Genomic DNA, 27,215 nt, shown 5'->3' with positions numbered 1-27,215 from the left:
GGTGACACGCATGGCCAGAGGGCTCAGGCGGCTTCAGTCACCACAGGTCAGTCTGCCAGAGGGGGATTTAACTTCTGAGAGGGATTGCCAGGCTTCTGGTGCTAACTGTGGTGTGTATGGCATGTGGCTGTGCCCGTCCTCCTGAGCTGGGGGCTTATGTGGCCTCCAAGTGACGATGAAGAAAGAGGGAACAAATTGCAACTAGAAATGTACCCCTGTCAGTTACCATCACTTAGTTCTAATGCTATAGCGGTAATGTAAAGCTTTTTTCCTTCTTTTTTTTTTTTTCTTTTTTCTGACTATATCATGTGTAAAGTGCTTTGTCAAGGGAAAATGAGGTTTCCCCGATGTGCCAGGGCAGGGACCCAAAGCTGTCTTTCATCACTGTGCTGAATCCTGGGTGGAAAGGCTGAGACAGCATCGCTCAGAAAAGCAAGAAGGGCTTTGCCTCTGTTATTCTGAGACCTCCAGAAGTACGTTTGCGTTTGATTTGTGAATTTTGAACAATATTGACGGAGGCTTTGGTTAAGAGCGGTTGGAATTATTCTCTGTAGAGATTTCTCAGGCAGCAGATGCATGAGAGGGATGTATGTGTGTGTATTTGCAGCTTTTTTTCTTGAGCTTATGAATAAGAGCTGGGATCATGAGAAGTGATAACTATTAAAATCAGTAACGAAGACAGTATTAGCCTATAAGAGGTGAAGTGGGTTTGGGGAGTTTTGCATGCATTTCCTAGCTCTGCTCCTCTCTTTCTGACAGGGAGAAGTAGCTTGGCTCCTGTCTGCTTTCCTCTCCCATCTGTATAAGGATAGTAAGAGAGCTGCGAAGTTATCTGTTAGAGAAAATAGTGATTAAAGTATTTCATTTTGTGCAGAAACTGGCATTGTGAAACTTTGCATTCATTTTCAGAGAAACCTGAAGATTAACAAGTTTTACTTCTAGTGCTTTTATTTATTTTTTTTATTTTTTTCTTTTTATCATGTTGCTTGTCCTTTCCGTGACAAAATGGGAATGGGGAAGGGAAGGAAAAAAGAAAACAAGGTGATCCAGAGATTCTCTCTTCTCACATAAAAACTGCCCATTAAAAATGTCTGTACATCTTGCATAAATTGCAAAACAGATAATTTTTAAACTTTCAGAATTTGAAAAAGTTATTGCTGTTGAATGCCCTGAGTTGTTTTAAAGGTGAGGTTTCTTGCTTGTACTGCGGTGTCTAGTGTAAAACCTTGAGACCTCTCTGGCAGGAGGAACCTAAGTGTAGGTGAGCCACAGCCTAGACTCGTGCATAGTAAAGCTAATGCTAATCCAGTGCTTGCTTTGGCTTTGTAAAATGACACGTTCCCCACCTTGCTTGTAATGGGTGTGAGCTGCATCCTTGGCAGATGTTACACTTGCTGACAGAACTGGCAGATTAGAAATGAGGAACTGAACGGCTGTGGATGTGCTTGTGCTGGACGTTTGGATGATTCTCCTGGGTAGCACGTGGCAGGAGTGGTAAGGCAGATACGACGTGCAGGCATTTTGTGCCTGGATAACATGGAGTGATACAATGGCAGTGCTTTGCCTCTATTTTAGCTTCAGTGCCCAGCATATGGAGGTCTTGAGCTGAACAGAGACCTGTCTGCAGCTGTTTCTTTTCTGAAGAAGCAGTGCGCGGCACTCGTATGCGCAGACCCAACTCCCCCAGTAGCACATTCAAAAATAAATACATTCCAAAGCGGCATGTTTAAGCAACATGAACTTCCTTTTCTGATCATGTGTGGAAGGTTTATTTTCACATCCTCCAACACTCAGTAGGTGCTAATTTTCAGATTGGTTTGAAATGTCAAAGTATATAAGAGCTGTAGCGGACCCGGTCCTTTCATGCTGTACGGCATGAAGCAGCCCCTGAGCGCAGGAGGGTAGGAGGAAGCTTCTCCTGGGAACTGGCTGTTCTGTAATTGCCATCTTGAACTGTTTCTGGCACCTTTCCCTGGCAATTGTCGATGACAGGATGTTACAGTTTATGGCTGTCTGACCCCACTCGTTTTCCCATGTTCTGCAGTAGGGGCTTGGGCAATCCTGCTGCCTGTCCAGGTAACCCCTGCAGATGCTAGGAGATACAGGTGGACATGGTGCTATACAGATGGCATGCATTGCAGAATTTATTACTGACTCCTCAAACTGACCTGTACCATTTATAACCTTTGTGGCTGCAAAGTACATCGAAGAGTACATTTCAGAGGAGCTAAAAATAATATTCTCAGTTTAAAGCTATTTCTCTCCCAAGCATTCAGTCAATAAGAAGACAAGGAATCAGTTTGTCCTTTTTTTCCCATGCTTAAATGTTCAGCTTTCAGAATGGAGCTGTAAGTTTATCACAAGTTATTGGCTTGTTAGTGGAGTTGGCTTTAGAATATGGATTATGTTACTGGAAAGTGTAATCACTTGCCAGAACTGCCTTTGCTGTTCCATTTCCCTTTCCATGTCCCAATTTTGTAAGTTATCTGGTAGCTGCACTGAAGGCCAAACTCTTACTGAACTGATTAGAACCAGGAGTTGGCATTCTGCTCCTCTGTCTCCTTCTTCCAAAAGCCAGTAGGCAAAAGAAATAATATACATTTTTTACTATGTACACGAATACAGTTTACAGTCATTTAAAGCACCTGAAGATGAGTACATCAAAGCTCTGGTTCTCCTAGTGTCACGGTGTGACCACACTGTGGATAATATTCTGTACATTCAACAAGCCTCCATCCCAGGAAGGGGATAAGTGATGGTGGCTTTTAAAAATGAGTAATTAAATGCCTTTTTTTTTTTTTTTTTTTCCTTTTAAGATGTGGTTGGAAATGACTCATTTGGAAAACTTCAAACTAACCAGATACATGTAAACCAGAATTCAGATGTTTAGGACTAACAGTATAAATGCCTAGGGGTATTCAATAGTCCTGAGTATTAGGTGTACAAAACTGAAAGAGCTGCCATAGTTAGTCCTCTGCTTGAGATCTCGGTTTTTACTGTGTCCATTTTTTATTGATCAAGAATAATGGCAATTGATTAAGTGTGCCAGTCTGATGTTTCTTCTCCTGTGAATAGAAAACCAGCTGTGTGTATCAAATCTGTGAATCACACCTCTGAGCTAGATCATTTTTAGAAAGGGGAGAATAAATTACACAACCTTTTTTTCCAAAGTCTTCGTAGAGACCATAAATCTTCATAAAATCGAGTTGAAATTAAGCAAATACTTTCAGTCCGTGAAAGGGTTATATGCAAGTTTGTAAACATCAAGATATTTGATTCCAGAATTTCTTCATGGAATGTGATTTTGTTTTAGAAATGCCAAAGCCACTCCTTTCAGCATTTAAAAACTAAAACCACATTGTTCTGTTAAAATTAGATCCAAACATTTTATAAAAAGAGTTGGGTTTGTTGGGTTTTCTTTTGAAAAGTTAGGAAATGTAAAAAAAAAAAAAAAAAAAAAAAAGTTTCAGGTTGAAGATAACTTTGGGGCGTTGATCTGAAGAAACATATTTGCATTGTTTTGTTTCATGAAAAAGAAATCTTCCAGTTCAACATGAGGCAATTTTTCCCTTCTGCTTTTTGGTTTTCTTCTTAATCATAGTTGTTTTGTTTTTGATTTGTCACCAAAACTGCAAAATCTGCTGGTCATCTTGGTGTGTTCTTTCGGATGATACTGACACAGTCACTCTTCCTGGTTTATGCTAACGTCATGTGTGTGATTCCTCACTGGAGGAGTTTGGGGTTTGTCTGGCAGGAGAATGACCATTAGGGCTTCACCAGCACTACTGCGGCTGAGCTGCTTTTGTCACCTGCAGGTGCAGGTAAGCCTCTTGTTGCTGTTTCCCCATTTGGCTCCGTAGGGTTTCTGAACACTCTCAGCTGCAAGTCAAGGAATTAAACATGAGTGCTCATGGTTATCATTAAACATTTTCTTTTCTAAGTCTCTTTGACTGTGTCCCGGTGACTGCAATTGAGGATTAAGAGCAGTGCCTTCAGCACCGTCAGTAAGCTGTGTTTGAGACCTCCAGAGACAGTGTTTATATTTTCCCTCTCTTGCCTGCATCCTTCGCATGATACCTTGCTCGGTGAGCAGCTCTCTTCTCCCCATCCCAAGTGATGCTATTGCTGAGGAATGTTGGACGGAGACCATTATACACATACTGGAGGTGCTGCTGGATTTGGGGTTTGAGCTTGATTTCAAAGGGAGGAGATGCAGGAAGGAAATGTTGTTTTTAGTGGGGACCCAGGCCTTAGCGCTTTGCAGAACTGTTTTAAACACACTCCTCAGGCAGGGAGGTCTGTGAGAGCAGGGGAGGGCTCGGCGAGCTTTGCAAATGTTTCCATGCGCCGCTCGAGGCTGTTGTCCCAGGCACGTACTTCATTAATGCTGCTGGGGAAGGCATTTTGGAAATAATCAATCAGTGTCGTTCTGCGTTTCTTCTCTGTTGGCGCTGCTTTGTCTTGTTTCAGCGCTGCTCGTTTTGGTTTTAATTTCTGAATGAGGGATCGATCTGCACAGACCAGCACCAGGCAGAAGAGTTTGGTGGTGCGATGGGCTAAGCCACCTTGCCCCGTGTCTCTACAGCACTAAAACAGTTGTTTGGAGTCATGGGTCCTGAAGAAGCCGGTGGTGCTTGGGCTTTTCTGAAGTGTGCTCTGAGCATCTCAGTGGTTTCCTAGGTCAGGATGAAGTTGTGCTCCTGGATGCTGCGAGCTCTCCTTTGGAGCATTCCTTCTCTCAGTTCTGCAGGGTGTTAGATCACAGACCTGCCACTTATCACACCTTCCTTCTGTCTTTCCTCTTCCCTCTGCCTCCACATTCTTTGATGCAAATGAGCTCTGCTGCAAATGACTGCTTGTTGTTTTGCTTTGCTGAGGTAATGGCAAAGAGCTTTTTTGTAAAAAAAAAAAAAAAAAAAAAAAAAAAAAAGGGCTTGTAAAGGGAAAGGCAAAAGGAAAAATTTCTGTGATGCACGACAGTTTTTGCATGTATAGGAATGGAGAAAATTTAGTGGGATAGCTGCTTTGGTGTAAAAGATCAAGAGAACTTTGCCTTCGCTCTGAGTGAATCAGTGGCTAAACTGGGATTAAATGGCAGAAGCACCTGATCCCCAGACAGAGCCTCATGCTTCTGTCAGCAAACTGTTGTAAAACTGGTGGACTCGAATGGGCAGGACACACCGTGTACTGCAAAGGATCTGGCCTCCTGGCACTAGAGCTGCACTTCACAGAAGTATTGGGGCTGCGTGCTATGAATTAATCATCTCAGGGACACCGGTATAACGTGCACTTTGGCCAGTCCCTTCTGATGCTCACAAAGGAGCAAAGAAGGATTGTACTTATTTTTCCCCAGAGTTCAACAGGAGGTAACGCTATATTCCAGGGAGGTAGTTCTTCACCTCCCTTAATGAGTAACTTTATACTGTGCTGTCTCTTACAATAACACCTGTCGCTACCAAAAGGCAAAGAAGCTATTTGACAAGCCGGGGAGGCTGCAAGAATTGTTAAGAGAGGAGGAAGGGCACAGGCAGGGAACTAAGCTCAGCGCAAGAGCCATGAGAATTCCCAGGCTCCAAAGAGTGCTGCTGATTTTAGCATTTCACGGGCTCCTACGTAGTGTTTGTTTAACATTTCTGGTCAGAGTGAATGAAAGCAAAATCCCAACTGAACTGCAGATCAGTACGGGGACAGCTAGGAAGGTCGGACTGTGTTATGTTTGCTGCGCAGTGTTGTGTCATGAACGAAGCTTATAGCTCAGATCCTCAAATACAGACATAGCAGCGAGTAGAATAAGGTGGGAACGGGCTGCTGTGACTACTTTTATCCTACTCGACACAGGGTTTCTTTGAGTTGAGTCTGGTTTGAATCAGAGCATCTCAGTGCTGCAATTTGTCATAGATTTCTTTGTTCTGTTCCCGGTCATTCTTCCATGTTTGTTTACAATGATATAATGTCCATGTGGCAGCTCCAGCAATTGTTTGGGAGGCAGCTGAATACTGCAAAAGCTACATGAATACACTTTCATTTCTCTTGCAAATAACTCCATCCTCTGCAATTTGTTTTTGATTGCCAGTGGCCTGTAGATCGTCTGTGAATTGAAGATGCTTGGGGAGCAGGCTTGTGTGGCTTTTAGCTCATCTGTTACTTTCTTACTTCATGGTGTTCTTTGGTCTTTCCTCAAATACTGTACCTCTGCCAAAGTAAGACCAGTTCAGTCTCTGCCAGTGTCAGCTGTTCAGGGGAAGAGAGCAGGGCCTGCCCTACCAGTGCTCCTGTGCAAAGCCGGGGCTTGCAGAGCTTCAGTGCTGCCCATTGCCTGGGTCCTGGGCAGAAGTGGGAGGCTGCACAGGGAGAGGGGGTCATTAAACCCCATACACCTGAAGGCAGGGGCAGTAAACCCACCTGATGCAACTGGTAAGCTCAGGGTTTCCTTTTACTTGCTATCATGATTATTATTTATCATTGTTATTGATAGAAGTGCAACCCAGCTGCTCGGTGCCGAGCTTGGAGGGTTCCTGCAGGGCAAAGTGCTCCGCACTGCTCAGAAAACCAGCCTTTGTGCTGCCTCTTGAATAAGCATTTTATTTCACATACTCGTTCTGAGCCTCCTGCTGTCGCTCACACTACAACTGCTGACAAGTAGCCGTCCTGGCAATATGGCATCAGAGCCCGTGAGCTGCCTTCCCTCTGGCTGGGACTCTGGGAGAACAATATGAAGAAGACAAATGGCAGCTGCATATTTAAAGACAAGTATTTCCTCTTAAACATGAAATTGCTCTTTGCACTCCGTACGTATCCCTGCTTGGTGACAGCTATTGGCCACATCATGCATAATTCCTGTGTTGGGATAGGAGCGTGCTGGCTGTGCAGCAAAAACCTGCGCCTCGCTCCTCAGCAGAGCACTTGGAAAGCTCATCCATCATCAGCAGGACGTCCTGGTGTATAGTACACAGGGAAGCGCCTATGAGCTTTACTAACTGGGGTCAGTCAAGCTCCATTTTTAAGCTCAGTTACTTTAAATTTAGGCGAGTTCGTAGTGGAACAGAACTGGTTTTGCTCTGTAAGTCTGTAGAGCACCGTGCTCTACAGTATCTAACAGCAGTTGGTAACTGTGTCAATGAGCATTAGTAAAGTAATAGAAATTAACCTTTATGTTGAGGTAGTTGATCTCTAACAAGGCACCAGGGTCCTGTTGTTTTAAGTGCTGTAAATTTGCATGACAGAAATACTTTCAGATCTAAGAACACGCACATTCAGCCAGACATGTGAAAACAAACAAGCGTGGTGCAGCAGGGGCAGGGGAAATGAACACCTGAGTGAGGCCACAGAGAAGTCAGTGGTCTTTCCAGTGACTTTAATAGCCACTAGGTAGTGTCTCTCATAACTTCTGTGCTGGGCTTCTAAAACACATTGCCATATTCTCTGAGAGATGGAACTCATCTATGGGAATGTTATGGGAAGACTGGCTCATCCTTAGTGCTGAAGGACAAGAGCACCTTACTTTGACGGAGCTAATATTAAAACCAAAACTACTGGAAGACTGAAAATCTGGAGGGTTTCAAGACAGTGGAAGCTCAGGAAACTTGGAACAATTTTTCCTAGGTCTTTAGAAAACATTCTTTATAAAGGTTTCTGAATCTCTGCAAAATGAATGCAGAGCGATCAGTGACGCAAGCAGGATGTTCTGATGTTGGAGTTCATGCTTTGTGTTTCTGTTTAAATGTGCATGAAGAAGGGCAGAGGGTGAAGGATACAGTTCACTGCGACTCTCAGTGAGGCAGCTGTTGAAAGGCCAGGCTAGAATGTGCTTTGTCTTGGCTTTTCTGAGGGGAAGGGAAGCAAACATAATATATTCATAGGCTCTCCGTGTGTGTGTGTGTGTGTGCATAAATATACATACACATATATAAGAATGAAAATATGCACACAAAGCCACTGATTGTCAGCAAGTAACACTATTCACAGAAGCTTAGTGTCTGCTGTAAGCAGAAATAAGAAGTCCTTCCCTCTCCTACTGAAGGCAAAGTTAGATATAAAATTGCTGTAGACTAGTACAAGTTGTTGTTGTTTTTTTAAATAGGTGTATTATTCCTGTCATCTTCCTGTCTTCTTAAATGAAATTGTTAGGTGTTTTGCCAGCTCTTTTGTGTTGGTAAAACAAAGTACACACTAACTAAGGGTAGCAATAAAATCCTAAGTCTTAATCAGAGTTTAGTATTAACATCCCTCTAACTGGTTAGGTCAAGCAATTTATACCATAGAAGTTTTCCTTTTTAAAAGCAAAAGCACACCCTTTTCTCTTGAATGTATGGTGGTTTTTTTTGTTTTGTTTTGTTTTGTTTTTTGTAGTGGTGATGGTGTGGTTTTGTGAGGGTTTGTTTGGTTTTCTTTTTTGGTTGGTTTGTTTTTGTTTTATGTAGACAGCAGGCAAAGGGGCTGTATCGTTTCTGGAATGAATGAGGGGGGTGAGAGGAGTGAATGTGCACTCTGGTTTCTGCTGAAATGAAGACAGAAGATTGGATTAACATTGAGTGGCAAGGCTGGGCTCTCCTTCACTGGGAGAGTAAGGAACAATCTCTACTTAACTACCTCTTTACTGGAAAAAAAAATCATAGCTCACAACATACAGGAGGATAAATTGTCGTGGAACTGGAGCCAACTCTTAAAAAGCTGGTTGGAAGAGTTTGAAAGTGGTGGTAAATATTCCACACAACCGTGCATCCTCTTCTCCTAGCAAGCTTACAGTACTAAGTGGCATGATGGTAATTGAATTGAACTTACGCAGTATTGAACACTGAATTAAAATGAAGAAGTGCCTGATTTCAAGTTTTATTCCAAAGAAATTGGATTTTTTTTTTTTTTCCTAGTGTATTTACAACAGGTAGATCTGAAGGATGTCAAAACTTGAAGACTTGTCTCATTTTTATTTAGCAAATCCACAGGTGCGGTACACACTAAAGAATTTTTCAGCGTGTGGAGCTTCAAATCCTTTGGGAAACTAAAAATAGGAAACAGGCAAAAAGGCAGCACCAAAACAGGCATGATTATTTTTGTAAGGTTAAACAATTAACCTCTCTTTCTTGATTCAACACTATCCAAAATTCAAAAGTGAAACTAAGGGATGGGAAATGGTACACAATTAGTGGACTTTTAACTGCTGATGTAGGATATCAAAGATGTATGAGCCTTCATTCTTCATGGCTTTATTGAAAATGCTCTTTTATCCTTCTGAGTAACGTGGAAGGAATGGGATGTTGCAGCTGGGCTTGGGCATGGCCTCAGAGCATTTTGCTGGTCTTTCATGACATTGCAGAAGCTTCTTTTGCCCATTACTGATTTCTGGTTGTTCTTTTGGGACAATTTGCCTGGAAACCAGATCTCAGTTGCCTTCAAAGTGTTTATGTGATGATGATGAGTTAATGTAGTGGAGACATCATTTACATACATCTGGAGTTGGGTAAACTAAACTAAATTCTTTAAATAAATAAGACACAGTGTATCAGTCTATCAGAACCAAACCCACCTTCAACTCAGTAATTAGAGGAAAATGATTAGGAATTAAATGCTAAATTTAGATTTATCTGTACTTTACAGGAGTGCTTGTTAAGAGAAGAGCCAGAGCCTCTTGGCTCTGAGGATCACCAGGAAAAAAGCCTCTCTCTATATTTTGGCCATGTAGCAAGCAATTCCAGCAATGAGTTGCTGGAAGTGACACGTCTGATTTATTGCCTGCTGCAGCTTTGAGAGTGTTTGCGAACTGAAGTATCTGTTATGGTTAGGATGATTATAACTGTGTTTAATTTTATTTTGGAGAGAGAAAGAAAATAAATACTTTTTTTTTTTTTTTTTTTTTTGTGGGTTTTGGATGCAAATGACTTCTGTGGTTGTTTTTGGTCCTTAAGCAATGCCAGCCTGGGCTGTTTGGTGCCACTTGTGCTTTCCCTGCAGTCAGGGCTGTGGCTGAGCAGCTGGACGAGAGCCTGAGCACGGTGCCCAGCTCTCACTGCATCACAGCATCGCAGCAGGGCTTTGCTGTGAGTGCACGGGTGGGTCTGGCAGTGCAAAAACTTGTATTGTCATCCTGGTGTGAATTGCTGAGCCAGTAGTTGGGATCCTTGCTAAGTTTTCTGCTGTCTCTGGTATATCAGTAAGTCTGCAGCTGGTTTTGGTTCTGCCTGTTAAAAACACAAGACATGTCAGTGCATCAGAAAGTATCTCCCAGCATCTGGTTGGAGTGCTCCGTGGAGGATGCTAAGTTCTAGCCAGTCAGCTGTTTTGTATACTATTCCCTCCAGTGCTATCTTTCATCCATAAGTTCCCAACACATTTCCTAACCTGTACAAAACAGAATTGCAAGTAGCCTTTTGAATAGGAACGTAAGCACAAAATCAATGCCTCTAGCTGGAAAGTATTGCTTTGCAGACCCCAAAATCTAGAGCCTTTAATCCCTGTGAAACATTGCATCATCTTTAAGTTAGGCTCATGCAGAAGAGGCATGTTTCTGTTTCATCTCTTTCATGAGCCAGATGCCAGGATTTGAAGTTTTGGGGACATTCTCTCTGGTTGTGGTCCAAAAATACCAACCCTTCTACAGTTCTAAGTAAAGAAACAAAACCAAAAAATGTAGGTCTCTGTAAGAACAAGATGCCTTCTCCAAGAACCACCATGGTTTGGCCTGGTGGAGTGTTTGGCTCAATGGCCCAGCAAGGGAAATGTTAATTCAGTTCCTTGCTGAGAGCTGGGCTGACCAGGAACATCAGTCTTAATCCTCTGTATCCCAGGTTAATGCCCTGTTGGCAGCACCTAGCTAGTTAAAACTTTCTTCCTAGAGAGAAAGAGTGAGAATATAGCAACAACAACTCTCTTTCCCCAGCCTGAAATAAATTCTTAGCTGACAGATTCAGGTTTTATCTGGAAGATGCAACAAGCTGCCTGGCAGCCTGTGATGTTCCATTGTGCAAAATGATGGGAAATGGGTGAGGAGTCCCTCTGAACTTGCTGCCACTAGAAATGCTGCCCAGGTAGCTACATTTGCAGAAGGTCAGAGTTTTCTTCTGTTTTGTGTCAGAAACCAGTCAGCTGTTCATGTATCAGTAGTTCAGTGTGCTCACATGCATCTCATACTGGAAGACGGTCTCTTTTTAGCTAGGACAGAAAACCCATAAAGGCGAGGTGGGCAGTAGAAGCACAAAAAGACAACGAGGTGTCAGGAAGTTATGAAAAACACCCTGGAGCACGTTTTCAGCTTCTGGTTAAGCGATTGTACCACAATCTGTGGTTGTGACCTTTTTCTATCACTTCTGATTTTGTGTTCAGGGAAAAGAAAAATAGTGAAAGCAAATTCCTACAGATAAGATCCATCTCCTTATATCACCTGTCTTGCCAGTATAGGTCTGTGTTTTGCACAGCCCTGAAGAAAATTAAATGAATATCCAGCATAAGCAGAGAACATCCTAGCTAAGTTGACTCATAATGAAGAAAAGATGAACTGCCCTCTTATAAACTGACTGTTCACTGCACTTGGCTGATTCCCTCCTGCTCTCCTTTAATATCCTTGTCAGTCTGTTGGCCAGGAGCTGAAGCCACACCAGCCATGCAGTTAAAAGACAGAGTAGCCAGAAGTTTCAATTAAATCCCATTTCCGTGAACACTTACTGGCCACTCGTTCCAATTCCTATAAAAATGCCTGGGCAACTCGTTGCTTAGCATTTCACCTCGTTTTGTAGCCGCCACTTTACAGCACTCTGATTTTAAAATGTAATTTTACAAGTGTTACTTTTACTGACTATGTTTTCTGCTTCACTTTTAAATGCCAAAAGTATGAGCAGGATGGAGAGGGGGGCAGTTTTGCAGCAGGTAATGCTGAGGTCTGCTCATTTTGGGCTCTGCTGCTGCTAAATACATTTCCACTGCTTTGTCCGATTGTAAAAAAAAGATACTGTATGATGAGTATTCAAAATGTATTTTAAAAAGCAACCCTTTGTTTGCTCTGTTTAGTGAGAACACGGCTAAAAATGTTTGCTGGCCAAGTATCTTCCTGGACAGAATGTTTTTCCTCTTCTGAGAAAAGTTGCGTGGAAAGGTGCCTCTGGGAAGCCCGACCTGACCAAGGGAAAGTTTTTTTTTTCCCCTAGGCACTTCTGTGCATCTTGAAGCTGTGGGATTGCAGCATTCTGCAGCACAGTGGGTGCGTCAGCACAAGACACAGGTAGATGGATCTTCAGAAGCGTCTGGTGGAGCATGGACTAGAGAAAGGAGGGGAAGCAGCATGGGGACAGTGACACCATAAAGCAGTGCTTGGGTGCCCAGTGCAGGGCACGTCCTGGCAGCTGTGTGATGCTCTCCTTTGGTAAAAGGGACTGGGAAGGGAATGGCAAAGGGGCTGGTGTGTTAGAAGCATCGATGGCTCTGTCACTGTTGCAGGCAGCCAGGTCTATGCCTTCTGTGCTCCCTATTCTTTGCTTTCCAGAACAGTAGCTCCCCAAGTTCCCCCCTTTAAAATTATAATGAAAAAATGGGGAGCAGGATGATTTAATGAAAATCTTAGTTGGAATGGAGCTGCATTAAGAAACCAGCAGGCCTGATAAGAAAAAAAAGCCTCAACATGCTGAAAAATAAATCCCACTGAGTACTCGGCATCCTGCCTGAGTCACCAATTCTCCAAGGCAGAAAACAAAGCAAGGAAAAAAAAAAGTTTGTTTTTACACAGCAAAGCTAAAACAAGTCCATTTCTGATTTAAGATGAGTCCTGGGGGACATCCCTTCTGTAATGCAGCATGGGGTCAGTGTAGGTGAGCTGACAAATGCACAAATTGATTTTTTTTCCTCATCCTTTAGACAAAGCACCTACTAATTTCAGTGGGACTCATGCCTGCGTGCATTTTGTGACTGGAGCTATCCCAAAGCATTCAAGGACCAGGGATTGTTAGCGCTAGGGCACAGGGAGGGCTTGGATGCATGAGTCAGATTTTCCACAGCTCCTCCTCTGGCTCCAGTGGCAAACATCAGCAGGACTTCATCCTGCTTCTTCCTCCTGTCCGGGCTCTCCCTGTCACTCCTGCTCTGGTGCTTCTTGCCCCTTCACGAAGTCCCTGCAAAGGCTTCAGCACCGTAAGGTTTCTACAAATAATGTCTGCAACTCGTGAGGAGAGAAACAGCAAAGTATTTGCCTGGTTCCCTGAGGCTTTTATAAATACTTGCCCAACTAAAGGCAGCTTATAAATCCGCTCTGCTTCAGAATTGCACAAGTTGGATGGAAATTCTCTGCTTGTGATGGGATGAGAGGGCGGAGAACGAGACTTTGTGCTAGCAAGTGACCCCTGGCTGGCAGCAGTCTGCTAATGCTTTTAAATGAACTGCTGCAGAGCTGAGGGCTCAAGGCAGAAGCACAATGGAAGGTGCATTATTATCACTGCTCTGATTATGGCAGAAAATTCTGCTATTCTCATTTACAGATTTAATGGTTTGTTAATAATGTCTGATTTGGGAATATGGTATAGTCTATCAAGTAGGGGTGGCATAATAGCATTAATAAGGGTAATTGAGGTTGTTGCTATAATCTTGTTTGCTCTTTGGTTTGTTAATTGAAAGTGACTTATCTTAATATGTGATAGAAAAATTGTTGCTCCTCTGTGCAGCCTGGGCACCTTGAAGGGAAAGGGAAGTGTCAGTCTGCACCGGTTTTCTGTTGTTGTGGGATATGTACAGCAGTAAGCATCCAGGAGTGAATCAGCATCACATGTGTCAGGTATTGTGTGTCTGTGTTTACATTCTGCATAAATAACTGTGTGCTGTTACTCGTGACCATGTGTGTCTCTTTTTGCAAGGCTTGCTGTGTAAGTCTGCCCACAACGCATGCAGTTGATTAGACGGCCTTTACTGGAGGAGCTGGAAATGAGACATCTAGGTTTTGAATGTTTAACCCCGGAGAAAAAACTTGGCATTTTGTCTCCCATCAGCGTTTGCCCGTAACTGCTATTAACATTAATTATGGAGATACTTATGTGAACACCCTGTTATCCCTAATTAGAGTTAATGGAAGATACGTGTGGATGTTAATAGGACAAGAGACAACCAAGCTTCCATTTCTAAGGTTAAATATTCAGTAGAATATTCCCTCTTAGACACATCCAACATCCTATAATCATGCAGTCAGACTTATGCAAAAGCAGAACAATTTCACCTTTTTCTTTTTTTTCCCCCAATTATGGCCATTTCCACTCTTTGGTTAAATTAAAGAGCAAACAACGATGTGGCAGTTACCTTTACTAATGTAATTATGCTACATTTTCTCTATTCATAGAGTATGACCAAATCAGACTTTGTAGGAGACCATTTGCTGTCCCTTTCACTGTCCCAGTAAGGAATGAATGCTGGCAGAGGCAGGGGAGCTGGAAAGATTTGGCTTTGTTCTGAACCAGCACCTTGTGAGAAAGAGCTCAGGCCCTGAGCTCTTGAGTAGGTCACATTATAGTTTGGTTGTTTGTTTTTTTTTCACCCCAGATGATCTGTAATACAATTATGGGGTTGTTTGTTCATCCCTGCCATCCCTTACTGCCACACGAGCTTGGTGCCAGGTCCCTTGGGTGCTGCGTGGTGCCCACCTTGCTATTAGGCAGCTCGCAGCTCCCCAGTCCTCCTTGGCTGGAGCTGGGGGCTGCGTCACCCAGCTTTGCAGCTGCTGCTTTCCGTGCAGCAATTCCAAGTACAAGAACTTGGCTCGGGTCTCAGATTCTCCCATTTCCAGAAACTGCACGAGAGCCCATTGCTGTCTGAGGTGCGTAATCGCCAGCAGCGTGGGGCAGCAGGCTGGCGAGGGGACTGCTGGGGACGTGACTGAAGCACTTGACCTTTGGGGCTCGGTACGAAGTCAGTCTCTGCTCACATTTTCCCCAGAGGATGAGCCCAGGGACAGTTGGTAGGTTTTGATTTAGCAATTTGTTTGTATGCTCTGTTGATGTTTTTATGTGTTTGTTCAATCCTCTCATTACAAGTGCATGTTCTGTTTTTTTTTGGCGGTGTTCAAAGAATCCGTTAAGCTTTGTAATTAGTGGTACTACTTTGATTTAATATATAAAGTAATGCTTTCACAGGTCAGATCCACATGGACCTTCTGTCCTTTTTCTTTTTCTCTCTTTTTTTTTTTTTTTGTTCACGGACGTATATTTTGAGTGGCTGTATAAAGCTTAAAGTGCCTGTGTTTAAACTGGTGTGAGCAAAAGGCTTTTGATGGTATTTTGTTCTGGGATTTTGGAGTAAGCTGTATTGGTTTGAAAGCTCATGCTGGACATTGTTTAAAGTGGACAGATGCTAAGAAACCTTGCTCTGTACTAAGCAGGGTTGCTAATTTAGCTGTACTTGTGTAGTTGAAGTGGCAAAATCCCCTTCTGTGGTATGGTTTATCCTAGTTTATGGGAGAGAACAATTTTTTTCTGGTGTATCTGCATTTAGATCTTTTAACAAAAAGGATACATCCTCTTTAAAAAGGCAAATGCCCCAAATTTTAGCGTTTCAGTTAAAATACCTGCTAAGCCTTCAGATGCAGTAGGAAAGAAATTGATCCTGTAAAGGGAACACAGTCGTGACATACCATTTTATTTTAGCTAGAAAAACGTGGCCTCATTTGGAGCAGAAGCTGGCTCTCTGATCAGGCCATGGTCTGGTTGCATGGCTGGGGAGGTGAAACACAGTCAACCCAAAGATATCATTATACCCATGGAGGTTAAGGGCCCTTCGCCCCAGGCAGACGCCTTTGTTTTTATAAGCTGCTACAGCTAGGATGTAAGTGGGGGTCTCTTAGCAAGGCTAAGGTAATAACCTCAGATGGTAACTTCAAACTGGCTTCATGAGCTAAATCCTGTATTTTGTGTCTTTAAAATAAAGAAGGGATGTGTGAATGAGATGACATTAAAAAAAAAAAAAAATCCTGTCTCCAGAGGGATTTATTTATTTATTTTTTAATCTCTAGACTGAGCAATAGTCCAGTTGAAGGGACTGATTTTGGATTCATTGGGCCAATAGTAAAGATTAAGCAGTGGGTAAGTCATTATCCTGGGTGTTTGGTATAGGCTTAGCAGCATTACATTGATTTACAGCGTGAATCCCCCCAGTGTGTACTGATAGATTCTGTAGTTATCTGGTCACCTCTGACTTGCCTTTTTTACCAGAAGGATATGCTGGCTATTACCCCAAGATGCTTTGGAGACACCTAACTGCTTTGTAATCCTTCAAGAATAGCAGGAAAAGCAGCAGATAAGTATTAGCTGAGAAACCTGAGCAGTTTTGCCCTAGGATAATGGAAAGATAAGGTATTATACAAGGACATGCCATCTCAACAAAAAATGAATTTCAGAAGCTGGTGTTTCCATACAGAATAGGTGAAGTGCTTAACTGAGGGCTTGCTTGGCATTCCCTTTTACACTTTCATTCATTCTTTTTGACTCAGATTTTTTTTTTTTTTGATGCTTCTGAGCACAATCAGGTTTGCCAAATGACAACTTGTATGCATGAATCTGATGACAAAAGAAGTATCATATGTGATATATGATGCAGATAACAGTGTCAAGACAGTGCATTGCAGAAGGGAGGGGAAGTGCGGAAAGAAAGAATATCATGTAGCCTCTCAATCAAAATTTGAGCTGATGGGGAGTGGTTTTGGTTGGGTCTGAGTGAAGCAAGCCCATGCTTGTTTCACCAGCTTCAAAACTGAAGCCACCCTTAACCTCTGGGTGTTCTTACCCTTTGGGGGGCAAGTCTTTATAAAAACAGGAATTGCTGGACCAGATCTGACTCCATTCTTGCTTCTTAGGGGTGCGAAGGGAAGGCCATGTGAGCTGCTTCAAGCTGGTGTTTCAGATCATGCCTTCATCATTCACTGGTACATTTGTAATTAGTCCACCATTCTGATTTGGATTAGAAGAAGTTTTGTCTTCAGTTACTAAATCCTGAAAGGTAAAATATCAACAAAGGCTGAGTAAAAGAAAATTCATCATCATCCAGAGTATTTCCATGGTTAAATTTGCCGTTTCATTTTTGAAAGAGTCCTTATGACACCCTGTCAGCGCACACCGGTTCTTACGTAGAGGGATGATTGATGGTGCTTCAGGTTTTGCCCCAGGCTATTCCCAGCCTGCTTGCAAGCGATTCTGGTAGTGAAGTTTCCACTGCTGCCGTTGTGTGTTATTTAGATTAAATGGAGCTAAAAACGCGCTGGCCCTGAACCACTTCACAACAAGAGATACAATCCTTTCTCCCCCTCAAAGCTTGCAAACCTTAAAACAAAGCCTGCCTGGGGAGACTCCTTGGCACTGTATTAAATATCCTTGCTGAGCAATGCTTTCTTATAATTATGGCCTTCCTAATAGGCACCGTGGGTAGTATCAACACAAAGCTATCTGTATTTCATGGTTTGACCTGCTTTAACCCCAGCCGGTCTCCTGGAGATGTAGCAAATCTCTCTTCCACACAAAGGTCTTGTCTTTCAGGCAAAGCAGAAGCGGTTACTTACAGGATGAGCTTTTTAAGAGCAGATGTGATACTTTTTGGGGGCAAAGTTCACCCCACGGGGAAGGCTGTCTGAAAGCCCCTTCATCCACTTCATCAGCACGTAGGCTGCGGTCCTTATCTGCCAAAAGGACCTGCTCCCCGCGGCTCTCCACTGAAGTTCCCCACAGATGCTTAGGAATAAGGATACTTGGGGGAAGTATATAATTGTGCCTGGTGTTCTCTTCACTACGGGGAAAAGTAGAGGCTCTTCAACACATGTAGCCCTTACTGCCTTGAGTTCCTGCCGTGTGGCAGGATGCCTCCTGCCCAAAGTGGGACATGAGATGTCCGGGGCAGCAGTGTGGCAAGGACAGGGCTCCCAGCTCTCATCCCGCCTGCCTGGCTGACGGGAGCTGCAGCACACATTTCTCCATGTCGAGGCGTCAGCGAAGAGGTTTAATTAGGCCCCTATTATTCCTTAATCCCTGGAAGTGCTGAAGTGTGCTGGCCTGGCCCCAATGGCAGCGGGAGCCTCCGAAGCGGAGGTGACGGTGTTGCCATGGCACTCGGAGGTGTCCAAGCCACACGGCTCCCAGCAGCATCTCCTAATTGCGGCTGTGCAGCAACAAAACAGATACGCGCAGGTTTCCATAAAGGCTATAATCAAAGGAGCGTCCCTTGCTTTTTAATACGTGCTGAATGGGTTCATTTGTAAGCTTATTACGACTTCAGAGAGAGGAGCTATTAGGGCGATCATTAGCTGCCTGGGCGAATAGCAAGGAAAACCGTGACACGTTCCAGAATAACCCTTCTTTTAATGGCTGCACTTTGGGATGCATTAACAGTAACCAGCCATGCTTTCTTTCATGTTTCCCTCGCCACAAGTAAGGACAAAGGAGAAGGGGACAGTGAACTGCGCGCTTTCAAAATAAGTTCAGATGGGGAGAAAAATGAGGTGTTAAGAGAGCAGCGAATTCACTAGCATGACATTGTGTGTCTTGATGCAGTATCTGTTATCCATTGGGAAAGCAAAAGCAGCTGGGAGCCAGCCTGCAAGTCTTGGCTCGTACCTCACTTCGTCCTGCCGCTCCTGTCATCTACGTATGAGTTGTGCCGAGGGTCTTTTGTCTGCCTGGAACCTGATCGCTGCTGGAGTCGTTAGATTATACATCTTCTGAAGGCAGGGGGAGAGCGTTTAGAAACACGTATGCCAAGATTATGGGATTTATTAACTCTCGTTTATTTTCCTGTAGAACATCTGAAGCTCTGTTGTGGGCTGTAGTTGCAGTGCTCTCCCTGCTCCTTCGCCTTCTTATTCGTTCTTAATCAGAAATACCAATAGCAAAAGACATCAGATGTTTGGGTGTTCGTACCTTAATCGAGGCATGTGTGGTTGAGATCCCTCACATTGACCTGTAACACCACATTAGCTAAAATTTTGTGTCCTGGAGTGAATTACAGGTACTGATTGCAGTGAAACTAAGATCAGATTTACGCACGCAGTATGTGCTACATGCATCAGTTTGGCTATTAACAGGGGAACTTAGATCCCAGGTTTGCTGTTCTTCTTCCTTGGGCTGTTTCTCACCACCTCTGTTGCATTCAAGTTTTACTTAAAATATAGCCCCTATAGCTTGTGAGATTTATGTATTTCCTAAAGGAATAGATCACTTTGAATTGTGCAGTATAAAGAATCTCCTATTGTATGTAGCATCCGTGGCACTTTGGGATGTGTTATTCTTGTTTACAGATTTAAAAGAGGACCAGGATAACATAAATGATGCCACCACTCAGATTTCCAGTAATTTTGTTTTATTTAGAATTACTGAAATCCTTCATTTAAGATCATCTGTTTTTACAGGATGTTTTTCCTAACCTTTGCTTTTCTAAACTGACTAAACTGAATGTTTCGGTTTTGCATCTGTGTAGGCAGCTACCTGGAACAAAGAGAGATTATTTTTTATTTTTTTGTGAGATAATTAATGCACTCATAGTTCTGTTTGGGATTTTTTTAAAGCAATTATGATTATTAGTCCCCAGTGAAATGGTGTTAAAGGGCTGGTTTTGTTCCCCAACTCCAACTTAGGAAAAGGACAACAACAACAAAAAGTTGTTAACCTACTGATCTGGAGCTCTGTTCTGCGTTAAAACAGATGATAAAAGCAGGGGTTTTCAAATTGCCTTGCCCACGGGCCGTTGCCTGTGCCTCTGCACAACTGCTTTGACGCTGCTTTTCCTTGCCAAGAAGAGATCATTATCGTCTTTTTGATAGGCCAAGGCCCAGTGGCTCATAGTAATCCATTTTGATTGCCTCCTGACCTTAAAATCATTCGTTTTTCTCCACTGCATTGTTTCCCTCAAGCCTGCAAAGTATCAGGGAACTTCTTAAAATACTGGAAATTGTGGTCTGAGGAGGACAAGGTTGCCACAGCAACTGCCCAGCATTTCGGAGATGTGTTCCTGCATCTTTCCCAGCGATCTCAAATGCCACAAACTGCTGAGGCATTTGCTGCAAACAAAGCAAGGCTATAGAAAAAGAGTGGAAAAGAGCACCAAGGAGTCAGTTGTAAAGGTGAGATGTGTCAGGCTAAAGGAAAAAGTGTCAGGCTTTTACACTTCATGTTAAATGCCCTAACCATCTGGAGTGCCATGCGAGTGTATGGAGTGTTTCAACACTTGACAGTATCTGACGTGACAGCAGGTAATGTCACTCGGCTTGTGATGCAACTGCACGATCCACTCTGGGGGTGACATTTATTCCATCTGAGGGGAAATATTTTCAGACATAGGAGGCCAAAGTTAGCTGCCTCCCTTTTCGTATGCTAAGTAAGCTTCTTTCTGAGATAGAAGATGCCTTTCAGAGGGTGGAATTTGTCAGCCAGAAAGAATCAACCTTTTCATGGGTCTCAGTATGGACTGGGGAGCAGAGTGCTGTCCTGTGGGTCAGTCAGGAGATCTAGCGCATCCATTCCCCTTTTCGCCTTGTTTTTTCTTATTTCTTAAAATGAATTAATATTATTGTATTATCAGTGCCTATAATCTTTGGGATGTCTGCTTAGAAAGACAATCTGTACCATGTGGTTCCCTTGTACTGCGGTTAGGATGAGGGAAGGTACACCTATGAAGCTGTGTGAGGACTTTTTTTAATTTATTTTTTTTAAGGAACAGAACTTAAAAGAGTTGCAGGCTATCAGACACGTTGGTTCTGAATGCAGGATCTTCTTGTTTAGGGTGGCTGGTGTCTGTGTGTGAAAAGCCAGACATTATTTATTGAACTCAGCCTGGGAAGGAGCCAAAGAGAGCAGTTCATGTTTGGAATAGTGCTGTAAGCACAGCTCTACTAAATGAAGTGGAGTGGCTTGTGGCCTCATGCTACACTGGTACTTAAAGCATGTGCACTAGCACTTCTCCAAACGTTACAGCATTTGGGAGAATACATTCCACTCTGGCACTTCTGAGTTTCCATTCTGAATTTTTGCATATGTGTGGGAGAGCTTATGACCATATGATTTCATGTATTCTGTGTGCACATTGTGCAAAGTTGCAAATACAAAACGTAGCTTCTGAGTGTTGTATTATTGTTCTTGTTGCAGAGCTAATGTTATTTATATGAAGCTTAAAGAGGCTCAGTCCACCCTTCTTTTTCCTCTTGTGTGTGGCTGATGTGCTCCTAGGCACATTTGCTTTGTGGCAGAAATGCGTCTTCATTAAAAAGAGACAGTCAGGAGGGGACATGGTCCAGTTGTCCAGAGTGCTTTGCTTGGCCAGAAAACTTAGGGTAGTCATAACAGCAGCTCAGATTCATGTGAACACCATCCCCAGCCTCGTGCGATTGCAGCATTATAAAAGCTGATCTGGTTATTGGTTTAAGGAATAAGATGTAGCAGGGCTTTGCTCGCTAAACTGTACTGAGGAATTAAATGCTCCCAGGCAGTGCACCTTGTTCACTCCAGTGTTGCATGGTAAGACAGTCATTGTTGGTAAATGGGCCCATATTACAGTAGCATTAGCATTTTAATGCAACTAAAGAGGAGGTAGATTGACTGTAATTTAGTATCTAGTTGCATGGCCTTGTGCAGGTCCCCTCGTCGCAGCTCCGCAGGGGCCGATTGTAGCTGCACAGTGCACTTTGGGATCTAATTGGATTTACATGCGGTAATGGAGTCGTGTCACAGCAATGACTCTGCTATGTAAGCACTATGAAATTCCAGGGCAATTAGTTATTTATTTAGAAGCTGTAGTTACAGAATAACACGTGGGGCTGACAGCTTGTGCCAAGCTCCAGTACAGGAGTAGTAAATGTTTTACCTTCTTCTGAAGCTGTTGCACAGGAATGATGTTAAACAGAGCCTGCTTCTGCGGAGACATTTCTCCTCACCCTGCAGCAGTAAAGCTGTGACCTGTTGCAGAGATCCCACAGGATGAGACTTCTGTCTTCGGCTTCTCCTCTGGCTGAATATCTGGGCTGGCACGTGTTTCTGTTTCTCTAGATCCTGCAAGTATGGTGAGCAAAGGGGTCTGGTAATAGCTAGGGGCACTCCTGAAGCAGGATACCCGTAAGCCATTCTTTGGTTGTCTTCCTGCACTGGTTGACATACAGGAGACTGGATTTCTCTCCAAAACCAGATGGATGTTTCCCCCCTCTCACACCTCCGCTCCTTTCTTTCTTGCCTTGCAACCCGCTGACTACATCAGCTGCCTCTTGCCTCCCCTCTCTTTGCTCTGGCTCTCCAGCTCAGTTCCATGCAGCGGGAGACCAGCGGGAGCCAGGAGCTGAGCTGCTTTTCCTTCATCAAAGCCTGCTCCCCACAAAGGGCTGCTCTGAAGGCAAGGAGAAGCCAGCTCTTTCCAAGGAGGCTTGCCATGGTGGAGGCAGGACGACGTGTGCCAGGCGCAGCTGCCCAGCCAGCTGAGGCAGCGTGGCCTGCACGAGCCAGCCCCAAGGAAGGAGGCTTGGCCTCGGCCCTAGCTCCAGCTTCCCCCACGTTTCCCCAGCGACTGTAATTAAAGGCATCAGCTTGCTCAAGTCACAATTAGGCACGGTGGTTTTGCACTTTCTGCAGTTCTCCCTAATGACAAAATTGTAGCTATTAACCGAAGAGAGTCTGTTTGGCAGGGACTTCCTCCCCTTTAGGGCCATAGAGTAAGATGGAGAATTGCTATTGTTTGGCACCAGACGTGCTCTTTCATCCCTTCTGACACAGCACCTGCTGGTACCTACTGAAGCATTTAAGCTCTTCCTCTCTGTGGTGCTGTAATTTCTTTTAAAATATTGTGACTTAAGAGGAATAATAAAAAAAAAATTCCTCTCCCACGCAGACCTTTGAGGGCTTGTATGGATGTAATTATATGCACGCGCAGTAGGAGCAGGAATCCTATCATTCTGGTTATTTTCCTAATGATAGGTTTATGTAGCACAGTGTCATTTCTGCTTTAAAGTTAGAGCCGTCTTCTCATGGCAGCAGCTGTCCCAGGGCAGAGGCATCTCAGAGTAGGACAACTGAAGAAATTGTCTCTCAATTGCATGTGCAAAGCACAGGACAAAGCATTCCCCACACACAAAAAATAAGAGGCAAGGGTGGTCAGTGGGCTCTGAGTGTCAAAAAGGGGCCCTCTTCTGCAGGGCAGTGACAGTGGCTCTTGTCCCAGCTGCAACCTCTGCAAGCCCTTCTCCAGAGGTTCCTGCGTCTGCTGCAGCCATCTCGGCTGGCCCCGTGGTACCCTCTGACACCTGCACCACCAGCCTGAATGCGGTGTGTATTTGGGGCTGCCTTCCTACACAGCATCATGAAGGGGATGCTCGGCTGGTACCCGAAGGACTTGGCAGTGGAAACGGGACAGTTGGCTGAGTGTGTTTGCACCCTGCAGGTTTCCCAAGGAGAGCCATCCCTGCTCATCATTCAGAGATGTAGGTCCACCATGATGTGACAAAGGACATAAAATAAGAGGGATTAAAGCAAAACAAAAGCTCTATGAATATTCATTAAATGTTTTATGTTGTACTAGCTTCAGCCACCTTGAAACTCTTTGTTCGCTTCCTGCCAACAACAAACGATAGACTTTTGCTCACAGAAGTCTTAATGGGAGGCAATTTTCAAAGGCGCATTCACAAATGTTTGTGGAAAACAGATGTTAAATACACCCTACCCAGAAATCACGCTGAAATTCTGGCACGCTTCTTCCATGAGGGAGCAGAGCAAGACCCAGGTGACCTATCTCATGGCTCACAGCTAAGCAGTGGCTTCAGATTATCTGCGAGCATTCAAAAACGATGTGAGGAGGATGAATTATTCTCTTGCAGGGCACAGCAACCTTACGTGAACATCGGACCCTCTGTGTGCTGATCTGTGGTCTCACCTCATCTTAGGTGAAGGCTGTCATTAGCACTGTGCAGGCAGAAATTAAAAGGGTACATCTGAGGAAATTGTTGCTGTTCGCTCAAGGGCAGCGTCGGTCTGCACCCGGGGCCCTCTGCCGGCACCGGTTTATCTCTGAGGCTTCGGGCAGGCAGTGCTGCGGCTTTGTGGCTCCTCTCTCACTGCTCCACAGGCAGTGGAAATGAGGCAGAGGGAGAGGAAACAGTTTCCTTGACTTCACGTGAGAGATGGCAGGGAGGACGAGGGAGATCGCCCAGCGTCTCAGGCCGTCGCTCCTTACGGCTGTGCTGCGCCTCCCAAAGACACATTCCATCTCCATTCCTCTGCCTTTTCCATTTTCCCAGTAAATGGGCTGTAAAGTCACAGCAGATTAAAGTTTGTCTAAACCTCCTATAAAATATTGAAGGTGCAGCTGCTATTAATCTAGCACTGTTGTGGTATGAGGTGCGTATGCAATGGGACTATAGATTTACATGTGGTCTGTGGGCATTTAAAACACCCCAAATGTTGTTAAAGCGATTCTGAGGAATCAGATCCCTCACTGGGTATTAAAAGCTCTTCATTAGTGCTAATGTACACTAAATTAAGGTGGAAATTAGACCAAGCATATTCATCAGGATGGTTTGTTTTAATAAATTGTGTATTTAACAAAGTTGTATTTTATTCACTTCTGCAATAATTGCATGTTTTTCTCTTACAGGACAAGCTTGGCAACAAAGAGATATATGGGACACACAGACGATTAAAGACTAGAAAAGACACTCTGCTACAAGTCCCAAGATTTCCAAAGGTGAACCTTGTTTATGGTTCTTTCTTTCTGCATTTCAGATGCTTTCTCTGTGTCTCTGCCAGGGCTTGTTAGATGTAGCTGTGGTGTGCAGAAGTGGGGTAAGAAGTGCACAGCTCATCTGCTGTCATGTCACCTGTGAGGTGTACTTCGCCAAGTGATCCCTCTTCAGTCTCCCAATTCAATCTGCCCCTATCTCTGTTCTGTCTAGAGGGGCAGACTGTGTGGAAGTCATACTCTGAGAGGGTTTTCTGGAAGGCACCATCTACTATATAAGTTCTATTAGCAGACTCCACTGCTTTGGTTTAAAAAGAAGCTAGATACTGCTTGCAAATACTGAACATAGAACTGCTTGCCTCTGTGAAGGAAGGGAAGCAGCCTGAGCCAAGTCCCCATACCTTCAAGCCAAGGGGTGTGCGCCGTGTTGGTGGGGAGAACTTCAAATATATCTTCTGCTTTTACTTGGTTGCGCTATGTGTAAATATGAGAGTAAGTGTGAGTTAGCAGCATTTGCTCTTCAAGCCACTGGCTCATATTTTGTAGGAGATGCAGCAGGGCTGGTTCTCAGGTCTTCAAGTAAGCAGTGGGATCAGTTCAGTGGACAAGGTCATCATGTATGATGAAGGCAAGGAGATACTTATGTGAGAAGAAGAAATACATGGACAATGTGATAGAAGATAAGAGATTGAAAAAGTGGTTTGTGTGAGGGTTGGACAAGGTGACCTCTAGAGGTCTCTTCCAGTCTTGGTTATGCTGTGATTTCTATCCAGTTGCAGAAACTGTGAGACTCTGATGAGCCATCAAGCAAGTGCACAATGTCTGAATTGTATGTGGAAAATGGTTCACACACTTGTCTTTGTAGAGGGTAGGAGTAGTAATGGTATGGAAGAGGCAAGAATTTATACTGGTGATGATAAGGTGCTTCTGAGAGTTATGGTAGACTGCCACATCTGAGGAATGCTCTTGTTCTTTTTGCCACAAGGTAACTTGGATGCTTTTTGAACAGCTGTTGTGAAAAATATTTTCTCAGTGAGGGTGGTGAAACATTGGAAAAGGTGCCATGGAGACTGGTATATCTCAGCCCTTGGAGATACTCAAAACTTAACAAAATGTGACCCTGAGCAGCCTGCTCTAACTTTGAAGTTGGAACGAGCCCTGGAACTGGCCCAGGTTGGAGGCAGTGGGTGTTGTACTCAATGACATCCAGAGGTCCTAGCCAACCTACATTTTTCTGTGATTTCATCGCCAAGGCAAAGGTGGAGGAGCACTTGAAGGGAAACTGCAAGTTTCAGTCCAGTGTGAAAGGGATTTGGGGGTAGAGGGAAATTTCAGTGGTAGCAGGGAGAAACACGTAAGCGGTTTTCAGGAGAATGGTTGAGCAGCTGCCTTTAGATAAGAGAAGTTCAAGGTAGCTTCAAGGCGTGCAAAAATGAATGTCAGAAGGAAGGAAATAAATGGTGGTTGTAGGACAAAAAAATGCATTGCCTTGAAAAATTAGACTTTATTCCTAACTGATTAGAGCAGCTGGGGCGTGTTTCCTGGCTACACTGCTGGGGTTTTTAGCCTCCCCATCACTTTGCCGGATAAAATTCATATGAGGGGGAAAATGTTGAATAAGCTGCCTAAGAGAAAGTGGAACATTTATAGCTACATTTCAGACAAAAACAAATGCATCTCATATGTCTCACAGGTCTGAGATGGGACAAGCCAGGGAAAGCATCTGTCAGCCGCTGTCTTCTGCAGTTCTGACTGTTAATGTTTGCTTAGCATTAAATGTCTTCTGCAGAGGAGAACTTAATCTGTCACAAATTTGAGGCCTGGAGGAGGGGAGAGATGATATTTTTAAAGGGTAGATTAAGACGTATGCGTTCAGATTTTATCTCACTTGCATCAGTGTGCAGTAAGAGTAACAAAAAAATTTGCCTTTTGTTTGTATGGATTAAAAGTGGAAGGAAAAAGCAGCTCTGTGGGTCAGGATTGTCCTTTCATGTTAGTTATTTTTTCCTTGCAGCCTGTGATCGGAGATATTTTCAGCTAATTAGTAAGGCAGCAGTTACCACAAATGGTTTAGTAATGACATTGTTTGTAAGGAACATTATTTGCATTTTGCTTGTATTGTTTGTAAATAGCATTCGTTATATGCCCTTCCAAGTCTGGAGCACTACTACTTGTACGAACTAGATGGGAACACATTTCAGATACGCTGAAGTGGCTGAGCTCTGACTTGGAAGAGTTTTAAGTGCTGTATAAGGGGTCATATCATGACCTCAGATTGATCTGCCCTGTTTTAATCGGCGCAGTCAAAGGATCCAGATGGTGAGCTTTCATGTGCTGTTTGGGGATATGTGTGCTCAGACGAAATTGGAAGGGGTTCATCCTGCTGCTACGTGTGGATCTCTCCGAGCTGTAAGTTCCAGTACTGACAAAGACACTCAGGGCTCCCAGTTCTCAGATCAGATCAGTGGGTTGGCATTCTTTTGAACGTTTGTGTGCAGCTCTTATGATGTGAATCTCTGAGAAGCTCTATTCCAGGCTTCCCAGCCCAGTCCTCGTGCTGTCGCCGGTGA

The 27,215-nt window shown here is 43.8% G+C and overlaps 1 protein-coding gene across 5 annotated transcripts in view; it reads left to right on the top strand.

Moving 5' to 3' along the window:
• Positions 1-27,215, top strand: part of TSPAN18 (tetraspanin 18) — a 109,788-nt gene that overhangs the window by 61,649 nt on the left and 20,924 nt on the right. For 2 of the 5 annotated variants that reach the window (XM_084287344.1, XM_084287341.1), the window contains exon 4: positions 24,562-24,651. The gene's annotated coding sequence lies outside the window, so the exon portion shown is untranslated. Of the gene's footprint in view, positions 1-14,851; positions 14,918-16,807; positions 16,951-24,561; positions 24,652-27,215 lie in introns of those variants that run through there. The other 3 variants (XM_084287342.1, XM_084287343.1, XM_084287345.1) reach the window with 3 other exon arrangements.

This window comes from Netta rufina (assembly GCF_964035555.1).
Source record: "Netta rufina genome assembly, chromosome: 5".
Taxonomy (NCBI): domain Eukaryota; kingdom Metazoa; phylum Chordata; class Aves; order Anseriformes; family Anatidae; genus Netta; species Netta rufina.
This window is presented reverse-complemented; position numbering and strand designations above follow the sequence as displayed.